Source organism: Rhipicephalus microplus, chromosome 4 (genome assembly GCF_043290135.1).
Source record: "Rhipicephalus microplus isolate Deutch F79 chromosome 4, USDA_Rmic, whole genome shotgun sequence".
In the NCBI taxonomy this organism is placed as follows: Eukaryota; Metazoa; Arthropoda; class Arachnida; order Ixodida; family Ixodidae; genus Rhipicephalus; species Rhipicephalus microplus.
The window spans coordinates 118,394,896-118,409,356 of record NC_134703.1 but is presented as its reverse complement, the minus strand read 5'-3'; the positions used below and the strand labels follow the sequence as shown (position 1 = coordinate 118,409,356).

General features: G+C 45.3%; 1 long non-coding RNA gene across 1 annotated transcript; it reads right to left on the bottom strand.

Annotated features, from left to right (window-relative positions):
• Positions 1-4,201: 4,201 nt before the first annotated feature.
• On the bottom strand, positions 4,202-6,245 carry LOC142814587 (uncharacterized). The gene is made up of 2 exons (XR_012894952.1): positions 5,949-6,245; positions 4,202-5,538 (listed from the first exon to the last, which is right to left on the bottom strand). It is a non-coding gene; the product is annotated as an uncharacterized LOC142814587 (long non-coding RNA).
• Positions 6,246-14,461: the final 8,216 nt, after the last annotated feature.

Here is a 14,461-nt window from a genome sequence, read left to right as displayed (position 1 = left end):
TGCAGCATGTCGCATTTCGCGCCGGTTACCGTAGGACTGCGCAGACGGACGCTGGTCGCACCGGCCGCGCCTGGCGTCAGACTAAAGAATGCTCGCGTTTTCCTAACGTAGCGTCCCTGTGCCAAGCACGTCCATAATTGACGAAAGTAATTGACTGGTGCAAACATGATAATGCTAACAAGCGTGCCATTTTAGAAAATGACGACATACCGCGCTCATAGCGTGCTCGGGGCCGTTTTGCTGGCTCCACATATACTAAATTTCGTATCACGTTGACGTGAACAGATGAGGAAGGTGAACTACACTACCAAACATGATAATTATGACACGTAGGTCATGTATAGCATCATTTACCTCCATCTCGTAAGGTTCAGCTGAAATTGGAGTGACATAATAACCTTCCTCACTGGTGCTTCGCATAACATCGATTCCCACTGCACGTGGGGTCTGCCAATTTTTTTATCTTTTAAAACAAAATCTACTCTTCAGAAACTTCGTGCTTAACTTGCTGACGAGGTATATTATCCCGCAATATACAGTCTATATTTTTTTTATTTAGAACGCTACGTTGTGAAAGTTAAGCTGCAATATGAGTAAAATTGTTCTTTCTTTCAAGTTTACTAATATATTGTAGCAAAGCTTTTGCTCCTAAAGAATTTCAATCATTTAGTATGAGAAGAAATAAAGTAGAAAATGAAAATGTAGTGCTAGTGAAACTTTTGTGCTTTTTTGTAAAAAACGCTAAATAGACAGCATATTGCAATTTTTTGCCAAAGCGAATGAGACGAAATATATAACAAAAATGAATAAATTACCACACTCATGAAAGAGTATTGCCTTCAGAATAATGCGAAAACTGTTTTGTAATAACATTTCAAACAAGTAATACTATAGAAATGATTCAGGTTGACCCAGTTTTACGTGAATGACCAAATTTGGAAGCGCCCTCTAGGTAACACAACTTTTTGGACGAAATATGACGGCTGAGTAACTACGCCTCAAATTCACATATACTTCCAGGATTTTTTCAGCATGGTAAAATATGTCGAAAATTGACTGGGTACACCAAAATAGTGTAACCCATTACATACTGCGAGATAGAGAGAGAAAAAAAATGACAGCATATCCATGAGGTGAATGCTGGAGAGTGAAAGGATGCTAGTCCGCATGCCACTGCCGCGCTTCTTCGGCCTCCCGTTCTCGTACGCCGTGATCTTGTCAGCTCCGCCGCGCAGTTTCACGGCACGCTTCTGCCTCCCGCGCTCGCACTTCGGGGTTCCGTCTTCGAGTGCGAGCCGCTGCCGCTTTGCGTGCACGCCGCTCTGCAGCCTTGTCCATCCGCCGACCTTCGGAATGCGCGCGCGCGCCTTTACAGCTTTCATTTTACCACGTCGCGACGCCTAGCGTACGGCGCTGCTGATGAACACGCGATCACCTACGTCTTCATGTGCCGTCATTCCTATTTTCTCGTGCATTGGGGTACCGTTTTCAAGCGCAAGCTGCCACTGCCTTGCACGTACCATACTTTTAAAGACGATAGTTTTTCTTGGCGACCTTCAACGCAAAAATTTTTGTCTCTCTGTCTGTACATTTGTCCTTTTGTCTGACCTTAACGGTTCCGGGTATTCTAAATGGCACCAGCCGATAGCCCGAACGACCAACCACAGAGCCCACCAATCTTGCCCAAGCTTCAGCGTTCATACTTGTGCGATTGTCAATTAAAAAGCAATTATTGCGAATATTTTAGGCACCATAACAACACCTATATATTCTGTATGTGCGTCTTTTACTAAAAAACATACATAAGTAATTCTAAGGACTGTAGCGTTTATCACGCTGCGCTGACCATGCAACACTTTCGCGAAAAGGCGAGTATTTCCAACGCTTTGTTAAACTGACACGTTGGTGGCACCTACCCGTCACCTTGCATTCTACACCGTAAAACCTCTGACACGGGCGCGCACGCCTGTCTCAGAGCCACGCACTTCATTTTCCAAGAAAACTGTCAGATAGCGCTCATGTCTCGCGTGTGACGTAACTTGATGCTCTTGTTCGCCTCCGCTGCACGCTCGAGGCACTTAACGCAGGGCCTCCAGAATAGCATTCACCGATTTTCTTGAGCGGAACATCAAATAAATGTTTTGTTCACTTTCCACACGCAAGACTATTGTCTTTCGACAACATTTGCAGATTAACATGGAGATACAGGGCCAATTTTTTTATCGGTACACCGTGAACCATTCGCTGTCCGCGTCCGTCTATCGTCTGTCTGTCTGTCTGTCTGTCTGTCTGTCTGTCTGTCTGTCTGTCTGTCTGTCTGTCTGTCTGTCTTTCTGTTTGATGCATGGACGGACGCATGGCCGGATGGACGCACTGGACGAACGCAAGGACAAACAGACGGACGCATGGACGAATGCAAGAACAGATGCATGGATGGACGCACGATAAGACGGACGGATGGATGTATGGACGGACGCACTAATGAATGCATGGACGTACGGGTAGATGGATGGGCGAACGGATACATGGACGAACGCAGGGACGCACGCATGGACAGAGATGTGGATGGACGCACAGATGAGCGCATGGATCGACACACTTATGGACGGATGGACGCATGGACGAACGCAGGAACGGACGCACGGACAGAAGGATGGACGCATAAACGAACGCAGAGACGGACGCACAGATGGACGAGTGAACGCATGGACGGATCCACGAATAGACGGACGTACGCATGGATGGATGTATGGACGCATGTATGAATGAATGGATGGATGGACGCATGGATGAACGCAAAGACGGACGCACGAACAGATGGATTGATGGACGCACAGATGGACGCACGGTTCGACGCACGAAAGGAAGGTGGTAAGAACGCATGGACAGAAGAACGCACGATTGAACGGATGGGCAGACACATTGGATGGACGGAAGCGAGCACAAATGGACGTCCGGAAGCACGGATGGAATGAAAGACGCTTCGACCTTTTCATCATCATTCGCTCCATGAATATGTTATGATTTTTGTTATTTATCATACTACAAGTAAAGTCCTCTAGTATAGTATCATTTGCATTTTTCAGCGTATATGTCTTTCGTTATAAGTAAAGTACCAACCTCTATGGCTGGTTCAAGAACTAACGAGATGTGGCTGCATACGATTACGACGGAACGCTCAACCCACGCCTTAAGGAGCTTCGCTCCTAAAAGGTTTACGCGTGTACATTACTGTGTATTAGTCGACGTTGCGATAGGAGACCGATCGATACGTGGACCAATAAATAATATTGGACATGCGTATACATTTTTCGTCTTTATCTACGGCAACTGTGCATGGTAAACTCCCCCCCCCAAAAAAAAACAAAAAACAAAAAAAAAGATCTTGAAAGGCGACTTCTTCTCACAAGTAACGAGAAGGAAGACCAGCTACGGGCTTTCCAGAGAGCCCATGGCATGGCCGAGGAGATGCATCTCCCCGTCCCGTCGTGGGTGCAGCCCGCCGATGTCGCCCTCTAGGGGGAGTGAGCGTCGCTTCCGGATCAAATAAAGTTTTTTGCCTGCCTGCCTGCCTGCCTGCCTGAAGTCCAGCAGGTCGTCGATAAAATTACTTTGAGCAATCGGCGTGACTTCTCACTAATAACGCCTGCACACAATCACATTCCCAGATGGCATAAAACTCCCTCGAGTTATAAGACATTCCCCATGTCCTTCCTACAAATAGTTCACGAACGCTCGGGGTGATACTTGCGTCACCCCCGGAAGCTTTTCAGGCCTGCGCGTCACGTGACGTGACGTCGACGACGTCACATCGCGCCGGCCGGCCGGCCGCCCTTCGCTGGGTGGCTGCGCCAGCCGCGAGCGCCCTTCACGCCTACCGACTCGGGCGAGGTGCCTTGACACCATGTCCGCACGATTTATCAAGGTATCGATTGGCTGTATGGTTTAACGCGCCGACGCAACGCAGGCGATGAAGCGCGCCGTAGGGGAGGGCTCAGGATCAAGTTTGACTACCTGGGAATCTTTATTGTGGGCCGAAATCTCGTACACACGGGCGTTTTTGCTTTTCGCCTCCATCAGAAATGCGGCCGCCGCAGCCGGGTATCGAAACCGCGCCCTAGTGCTCAGCAGCGCTACGCCTTAGCCACTGAGCCACCGCGGTTGGGGAACTTATCAAGGTATCAAGAAATAATGAATATCGTGAATGGAATAATGCATATTTATTTATCACAGCCAGACGCCGTCTGTACAAATATCACAGTGCGCATTGTTCTCGGTCCAGGCAGACGACAGGCAACACAAGATGTTGCCCTTAATGCTGAAAATATGCCAAAAGTACAAAACACAATATCTTGCCACATAAAACTCAAAACAAAACAGATTGTAACAGCAAAAACATCCCCGAGCTTTGGAACAGAAAAAGCACACTTTCATTTAAATTGTAGGTTAGAGGAAAACATACCATTCGTTCATCATAGTAGCAGTAGCAACACAAGGTATCAGGTTCAAACACTTGCCAAAAAATACAATACATAAGAACACTGGTGACTAAATTGTGGTCCACAGCATGATAAATGACAGAAAGAAAAGTAATTGTACTGCCACAGGTAGGTGCATGTCCTAGGGAAAAAATCAAACAAAAATCTAAGAAAAAACAAATTACAGTGCACAACATGTCTGTACACAGAGTGCACAAGGAAAGTGTACACAGCTTAGGTACCAAAACGGACTGTACAACTGCTACAGTAGGCACCGAGGCAGTTCGAGTTAAAAAAAAATAAAAAAGTACAGCACTTTTAAAAGCTAACAACTTGTAAAGAGATACAAAACTGGAAACAAGGCTCATTTTACATAAGGCAGAAGTATACCAAGGAAATCAAGTCATGACATGCAATCAAATACACTCTGTGCAGTTTCACAAGAATAAATGTGAAGAGAAAGACGCGACTCTTGGAAAATTACTTTCCAAGAAAAATTCGGGCCTTTCTATTTTTCGCCTTCTGATCTTTTTCAATGCGTAAAATATCGTTCCTTTGCTTGCACAAGTTGTTGAGCATTATATTTGCTGCACAGTTTGCAACTTTGATAGCAGGCAAAGACTTCAAGGTTTGCAAACACGGTCAATGACGCATTCAAACAAGGTTCACGATAGTCGATAATGTTCAAAAACATGGAGCACTCTTCTTTATGAATCACAGTCCACTTCGGAGACACTGACACCCCTTGCAGGCGAGCCCTTAGTTCTTCGAGAGACGAAAACCGGTCTCGTTCTTGCTCCGCTTCATATGACGCCAGCGACTCTTCTACAGCACGGGCGAGTTGGGAGGCTTCTTGTCGGCTCCTCTTGGCGTCAGGGGTTTCTCTCGTGCTCTGGTCTCGTACTGATAGGTAGGACGGACAGCCGGGAAATACCGTTGGGACAGATCCAGGACGCAACCGTGGTACTGGGAGTGCAACTTCAATAACTCTCCCTGTCCTTGGATCCGTGTACGATGTCGTCTTCTCGATGCATGAAGCGTCGAAATGATCCGCGCACACCTGCACAAACGTTTCAAGAACGTCTGAGACGCCACTTCTCAAAAGAAAAAAATGCGCTCCCGTTTGCATGACCGTGTTTACAGTCCGTGTAGCTAAAACAAAGTCTACCTACGTTTCGCAAGCATCTAAATAAAAGCGCTGCGCTAAGCGGTACAAGCAACATGAAAGGAAACACGGGAGCGTGATGTCACCGCACTCCACGAAGCGCTTCCACCGAGAGCTTGCAAGAATGGACGACACCACGGCACTGTTAGTGAACAAAGCGCAGCTGACCATCCTTGCTGCGAACGCTGCTGGCGTCAGCGCTTCGCGAGGCCCGGCGGCCACACGCTCAAGTATTTCCCATCATAGGTGATTTCTACCCGAACAAGCAACGACAAGCTAAGAACAGGAGCATCTCAAATTCTTACCTTAGTGCACGAAGTCGGCACGAAGTCCTTCCTAGGAATGGCGCGTAGCCATTGTTTGAGAGCGTCGTCGTCTTTAGGGAAGGAAAACACTTGTATCTTCTTTCCTGTTTTGTAGTTGCCGGTGCATCCGGGTACACAACACTTATTCGGCATTGTCGCATCACTCCAGCATCACGCGCGGAAACGAAATTGCCGCAAAACAACAACGGAAAGCAACAAACGCGAAACACCGTCAACACCACGCCGCCGAACCGTCACCACCGCCGCCCGCACTGCGCTCGCTGCCGCTGTGGCTTCCCCGAGAGTCGGCCGGCCGGAAATGACGTCAGATTGCTGGGCGCAGGCCTGAAAAGATTTTCCGGGGGTGACGATACTTGCCGCATCTGTCTTTCTTGCAATATATTTTTTTCAGAAAATGAGTCTCTGCCAGTTTTCTTTATTGAATGCTTAAAACGACTTCCTCACTTGGAAGTGTAAAGCAACTTGGTAAATGTAAAAATAATGTCAAGATAGATGAAGTCTCGGGTGGTGGCACACTGTTGTGCCACAGGTCGTTCAAAGATATATCAGAGCACAGACACGTGCTCTCATTTGCATAGCCCTTTCAGTCACGTTGTGAACAAAAAGACTCGCCAACTTCAACGGCACATCACGCACTGCGTATTCCATCAAATGGCGTGAACCTCAGTGTACACATTTGTGCTGGCCTCGTGAGTGCACAACTGCAATCATTTAAATTCAATATGCTGCGTATTAAGGCAGATGATAACTCTGCTGAATGCACTATGACGTTCGACGATTGTTTGACGTGGCGCATTCCAAGACCAACGTTAAAAGGATTTTTTTTTCTCGAAACAGATGCACCAAAAAACGAACTGTCCATGTATTTCTTGCCTTTAAGCTGGGAATTCATGGCTTGCATAAAAAGCATCGGCTATTATAATAGACGATTCTTTTCATGCAAGCACTGAAGCTGACTGTTGGAAGAATATTTAGATAATTATTTACACACTCGTTAGCTTTCATTACTGTACCTTGAACGAATCAACGCTTCCTTCGTTTCGTTATTCGGAATGTTATACCAATGGCCCTAAATTTATGCCACACGAATTCGTCACATTTTTGACAAGCATCATTATTCTTGACTGAAGAGGATAGAACCAAGAAAGAACACTGAAAGTAGTCGTCGTGTAAAACACTCTGGAGCAAGGCTTTCACGGATTACTCGGCTGGATATGAGTTGTGTAACGCTCTTTTCATAACTAAACTGGTAATTAGATCATACCTCGAAATGATGCATACTAAGTAAAAACGAAATGTTATACGCGGCTCCCGATTGACATATAAGGGAGCAGCACGTATGTTCTTATTGGGAAAAGCAAAATATGACTTAGAGCACTTATAGTTTCAGCCAATCTACATTAAAACCGATGTTTTGACTTGAAAGAAGAAATATAACTGGCATCCGAGCATCAATAACGCTGCGATTGATTGTTTTGCTAGCATGAAAAAAAAACTATGGAGGGATTAGAGGCGAGTCTCACACTAAAAAGACCGCTTTAAGTTCCAAGAATTTGGGGGGCCCTGGCTGTCGTGAGCTGTAATTTTCACTTGACCTTACGCAGGCAGAATCGCAGATAGCATTGCCAACTGTGTCATGTCGAGCGTGTGCACGTGCCGAAAAGTGGCATTTTTCGTCTTGTTCTATGAGCGTCTTGATGACAATACAAAGGGCGACCATGACTACTTTCGCTAGGCAACACGACAACTCAATTCAAGTGTAAAAAAAGAAAAAATTGAAAATAGAAAGAAAATAGAAAAATATAGAAAGGAAAAAAATGTATGGAAGAAGTTCAAAACTGCAAAACAGACCAAAAAAAATTCCGCCATATCCACGAAGTGAATGATGATGAGTGGGCGAAGCTCCGGAGGTAAACCTGGTAAACCATGAATCCTCTGTACATTTTGCCCACTCGATTTTATTACATCGCTCCCCCTTGCGTACGTCGCCGCACTAAATCGAACGATTGCCTTCAACCAATGACACGCGCCATATGTGACATCATTCCTATTTTATAAGATCTCGCGTCTTTCATCAACTACAAGTACCGCTTTCTAGTTTATAACATCTTGCATCTTTTCATCATCAGCTACAAGTACCACCATCTAGTACACACTACAAGAACTAAACGAGAGGTGGCTACATACAGGAGACGGTACCGCCATCTAGTGAACACTGCAAGAACTAAACTAGAGGTGGCTACATACAGGCTACAGGGGACGCACAGCCCACGCCCTAAGGAGCTTCGCCCCTAAAAGAGATAGAGGAGGAAAATTTGAGAGATAGAAAGATGGCTGCCCAGCTCCACCTTCCCGTCAGGCCTGGCGGCACTAAGTTGAAGCTCCTTCAATTTATTTTCGCTATAACAATATATCGCCCTATTATGCCACTTTTCTTACTAATAAATGAAAAGCAGAAACGGTCTGAAATATTGACTAATGAGAGAGATACGGGCATGATATGGTAGTAGATCTTGCTGGTAGGCAAAGTTGGTGCATGTCTGAATTTAAGAGTTAATTTCGCGCCATAATTAAGACCACACAAACAAAAAACACATAAAAGGACATTTAGCTGACCATATTTTGCCTCCCGCTCCGCTCAGCTATTCGGTGGTTAGCCACTGCGCATGCGCTATGTAGTCAGGCGCTGAGCGTGTAAGCGGACTGCCGTAGCGAGCGAAGGATCATGTGACTCAAGAGAAACGGCGGAAATGGCAGCCTAACCCGCAAGCACCAAAACACGGAGAAATTAAAGGCAAGGAGAGGCCCTGACGTCAATCGTTGTGAAGGCCAGCGCATCCTAAGGTGGCTTTGGTGAAGGCGCGATGAAGCCGGAAGTCGGCCATATTGACTGGGCTAATTCTCCTCTCTTGTTTACATATGAATGCGAAGCAGAAGGCGCGACTCCCTCTCTGTATCAAAAAGCACGTGGCCTGCGCGTCGCGTGCGCCGGTGCTATCCAAAACCAACGAAACGGATTTCAACACGCTGTCTTGCCGCGATACGTTTGACGAAATCTCTACGTATGGCTTTTGTACTCTTGCACTACCGGCGTTTACGATACACACGGCAAGTTGCCGTTAAGCTTTTTTTTATTTGATGTGTTCTTTGTGAAAATAAAGATGATATTTCGGACAATGCCGCGCGACGAACCAGGCACCAAAATTTGTACAGCTTCTTTCAGATCACTTTTTTCCCCTTTTGCGCTTCTCTTAGGGCTTTATGAAATTTTTGATCAGACTGTGGGCTAGACACAACGATAAAAAAAGAAAAAAACGTCTTTCCTGCAATAAACGCGGAGGTCCGTCATTATGCCAGTAAAGTCGGTGTCGGTGGAGCTTGTGCGCGTGGCAGCCCATTGAGTTTGCGCCGGCCTCTTTATTTTCGCCCCTTTTTTGTCCAACGCGCACTGGTTCCTATGGATATCCCGAAGGTCATGATTTCATCAGGACGAAGGCAGCGAAGACCACCCGAAAGTGCATGGGAACATGTCGCCAGTGTGATTCACGCGCACTAGTAGCTACGGAGAACGAATATCAGGATCGCGTGAGGGCGAAAGGTGGGAAAGTTAGCCGAAGGAGTGCGCGAGAAAAGGTCAACATCACTTCGTCAACATTGTTCGAACGGCTTTGTCAGCTTCTGAACGCACAAGCACGCGTATCTAGTGAGGTGCACCTAGTCACCTTGGGCAGGTGCGTGTAGACAACGAGTTTTGCTACAATACAGACAATATTGTGCAGAGCGAGACAATATTGCGAAGAGGGAGCATCTTAAGCGAAGCAGAACAGGAACTTTAATGCGCAGAAGCATGCGGTAATTGTACAGGAACATGAAAAGCAAGATTAGATTACAGTCTTAATAAGGGCCTGTGGACCGCAAATGCATCGTCCGTTGTCATAAGAAGCAACACCGCATAACTGTCACTAACCTGCAAGGCATTCATTGAACGAATTCTTGAGCACAGTCGTTATCACCTATGATGGCTTTTCAGCATCAATTTGATGGATGCTGCAAATTCGGAGTACGTATACGTGCGCTCGTTCCGTTGTTTCTAGTTCAGACACCTGGTTACAACCACCACCGGAGGAAACTCGCGTAGCTAACAATGCGGCACAAAGAATGGGTGCTGTCGAACACCTGCAGTACACCACGGTTAGGTGCGAGGCCCATAAAAACGCGCACACCGCCGCTGAACCGCCTGAATGGTGCCGCACCGCAATACATCAAGAGTAACAAAACGCCGACATTGTGCCCAGTGAATATGGCTGCGCGTGACGTAATTTCCGCCACATTTTTTACGCCCTGCGCCGGCAGGGCATGCCCTCTCCTTACCTTTCCTTCCTCCGTGCACGAACAGCACTTGAGGACGCGCAAGGATCTGTGCCTCTTCCGAGATGTCGTCGCAGCCAATACCTTCGAGAATCTGCGCGTGTGAAGTAAAGTTCCACGAAGCAATCTAGAGTTGACACTTGGTTCCATAAAGGAGCGTCTCAAGATGCTTCTTTGGTGTTTCCGTCCAAGAGACAGTAACAATAGTAACAATTTATTTTTTAGCAGCAGCCACTCTTCCACCTATTGAGAAAACCTTTTTAGTTCAATCTGTCACAAGGCAACACGGTGAATGCGTCGCCTCAGGCCAAGGCGTTTGAAACGCGTTTGGGCTGCTTTCAAAGCTTCGATTGTAGTCCAGGTCCAAATGAAGGTGACAAAAATACAAAAATGCTCATGCGTGAAATAATAAATGAATTCACCCTCTTTTCAAACCAAATTTTCTGTCTTGCGGCTAGATGTTTATTTTCTTTGAACAACTTTCATGCACAGGTAGCGTCTTGATAGCGTTGACCGAACAACGCTTGGCTCAAACTGAAAACGTGCGTTGCGCTCCCTTAAGATTGAGCGTTGGAGCGGAACGGGGAACGGTGCACAAAACCGGTCAGCTAAATGTTCCTATAGACAGAATTTGGTTGATTTTGGCACAAAACTGATCATTCATTTCCATCAATTTGGATACATTATATGCACTTTTTGATGTGCAGTTAACATGACGGGACTGATAATAGTGCTTATTTTTCAAACGGCGAATAATTCTGGAGCATAATAGCAGGCACGGCTCAGCGTTAGGAGAAGGAGAAGTGGGAAATGAGTAGCATAACAGAAAAGGGAAGAGAGAAGAATATACTGGTGAGGTTTAATTTGTTTAACGGGTAAGTAGGCCGATGGAGAAAAGAGCGTCCAGCCAACTGCGCCCGCTCAGCTACATGCATTATTTACGGTCACCTCCACAAATGGCGAGAAGTTGCGAAAAGCCCGGTTGTTGGGAAGCGACGGGAACAGGACGCTGTTGTTGTTGACATGAACGCCGTCATGTTTGTAGGCAAAAGTGAGCCTTGGGTGGTCCGGCGCCAACACTAGGTGATAACAGAAAGGGACATTACCAATGGGCATGTACATTATAAATTTTTACATGTTCAGCATGCGGATTTCGTTAAAACAAGTTTCCCTAAGGGAACACCTGCAATGAAATGATTAGTGTGTTTCTAAGTTTAAAGAATGCTATATATATTGTGTCCTCGTAGTGATGACGAGAAAGGGCACTTTTAACTATTATCAACTAAATTTTGTGTTGGGCTAACTTCTGTCCGGAAAGCTAAGTCTAAGTACGAGCAAATTACAAACATCTGGCACAATACATGTTAGAAAAGTTTTGGAAGTATGCGCGAAGAGGCTCACTGGATTTTATAAATGGAAGGAAACAACCAGTTGTAAAGTAAAAAAAAAAACGCTGCCCGGCAAGAGCTTGGACGCAGTGCAACAATACTATTGGTTTTGACGAAAAACAGAAAATTTAATGGCTATTTTTTTAAATTTGCGTACTGGAATTGAGTGGATTTATCTATTCACGTACGCACTTTTTTTTCAATTTCCACGATCACTTATCAATGGGCTGCTATTTCTTTGCATTCAGTACCAACAAAATACACGCACCGAAAACAAACGACATCAGACAAGATATGCAGGGGAACTGGATTAAACTGATTCAGTGTTAGATACCACTCGCCTTTTTCTCCCTTTTTTTCTCGCCGGAAGAAATTTCAGCTGGTGAAATGAAAGAAATACCACCATATTGGCTCCCGATGTCATCTGCGTTTCGAGGAAAGATCGCGCTTAAACAGGGGCCCGGCTCGCGCAAGTCTGCAAAGCGCTCAAACGAAATGAAACTTTCCTGTGAATATCTGCTTCTCTATCCATTTAGAGGCTTCCTTTTCTGGGTGTTGCGTCTGTTGCCGGCCACTGCGCGTCTTCTGAGAAGAACAGCGTCTGCCCAGCGAGAAGAATGCGTCCGACTTCATTTATTTTGCGCTCCTGACAAGCAGAAACTGTATGTTGTCTGCATTCGCCTGCTGCAAATAAATATTGCTCCTTTTTGAGGAATGGAAGAACCAATCGATTTGTACATCTGTATTAAATTAATGAGGCCCGTGCTCCTTTTACGACAGAGCTCCAAATGAACTGGCGCATCTGTCTAAGACAGCGTCCGCGTACTCGCACAGTTTCTGTTTCATCAGTACAAATATGTAAGGTTGGCGGTGTCAAAGCCAATTGGGTACGGCACTGTGGTGCCAAACATTACTTTCCTGTGTTATCTTTTCGGAAGTATTATATAAACGGTGCTTGCTATCATAAGTGCTGCGGGTTATGTAAATTTTGCATCTAGGCGTTGCCAATGCCAAAGTTTGTAGCCAGCGAAAGCGAAAATGTGTACAAGCCAGGGTGTTGGTTGTCCAATAAGAATATCCATCTTTGTGTATTTCCAGTACGGAGACCACCGCATAAGTTGTGCTGCTGATCTCGTACGGCAACGCATTACACAGCGCCACTCTTTTGACCCTTGTGTTGGCTGTGATACTATACGGTATACGTTTTCTCTTCGCGAAAGCACCTACTCTGTGCAGCAACTGGGACACATGTGTTTTTTTCTCAGTATCGTTCAACTCAAGGTGAAACTTCAATATTTGAGTGTATTCGTTCAAAATGAGAACACCCTTACTGTTTGTCTTTTTTTGTCATGTGTGTGTCGGCATCGTTTTAGAACACTGTGCCACGTCTCAGCTGTCGAGCGAATGCACCAACGAAAAATGTTATCGGAAAATGCACCGTTTAGGTGTGTACTGCTGTAGGAGAACCCCTAGCGAACTGTCGTGGCAGTGTCTTTCGATATGAATGTGCTTGAACATAAGAGGAAAAAAAAGAAAAGGGGGAGGCGCTGTGGCCGATATAACCTCGCCTGTAAGTACGGAAAATATTAAATATGTGAGCTGTAGTAGCGAAGGCGGATTCTGCTGAGGTGCTCGTGCACTTGACAGCAATATCTGAAGAAATTTTCAGGAAGCTGCTGTCGGGTTGCCTTTTCGCTCACAGGCTGAGAAGTGCGGGCGCACGAGGGAAGATACTGGTTGCCAAACGCGACATGTGTTCGACCCGTGCGTCCTCGTTGAAGCTTGCAGAAAGCTTACGTAGTGTTTGCGTTTTTTATTTGTCGCGTATAATTTGTAGAAAAACGAGTCGCTTAAAAATTGCCAAGTGCACTTCTAAATTTTCATGCTGCTTTTAAATTTTTGTCGGTTTTGGTACATATAATCACACTCATGCAGTGAGCAATCTTGGGATTTTTTAGCAGACATAAGTTCAGTATTCAGCTTATAATTGTCATCATTGATCTCTTTCAGGGTTTCTTGTTGTTGATGAACATATCGCGTGGTCACATAAGGTGTATACAGTGCGTAAATAGCTATCTGAACTTATTGTATAGTGGCGGCAGTGTGTTTAACCACCCTGTATGCATTACACTCCGTCTTTTAACTATATGCGCAATCATTATAGGCTAGATGTACTTATACTATGCGTACATAGTGCTTCTGAGTATTTATCTTCTTATTTTCTATTCGTTCTGGTTCTCTTTTGTAATTTTTGTGTTCCTTTAATACTAATATATGTACATTACGTAGCGGGCTGTAGCATACTTGATCGTGCCATTTGTTTTCACATACGAGATACACAATCTCTTCAAATCATAATAAACGCCATTCAGATTTCATAATGATGCACTGCAAAAGCAAGCGTCTGTGCCATTTACGTGCCCTCTGTTAACAAAATTGACCTCCTCAACTTCAGGCAAAGCAACTTTTACATCAAAATGTCACAAAACCTTAATAAACCGAATACACACCATCGCGTGTGCGCTAAGCAGTGCGAGGTGCAAATTTTTGACGTTTTGCTCTCCGTAAAAGCTGGAAGGTTTACGGGAAAAGCTGTTGCCTCTTTGCTTTTTGAATAAAATGTTCAAACCAAACGCATGGTAACAAACAAAGTTTTATATCAATTAAATTTGACTTTACTGCTAATATAACAATACACCCAAATTGCACAGTATAAATTGCGGTGAAATGCGGCAT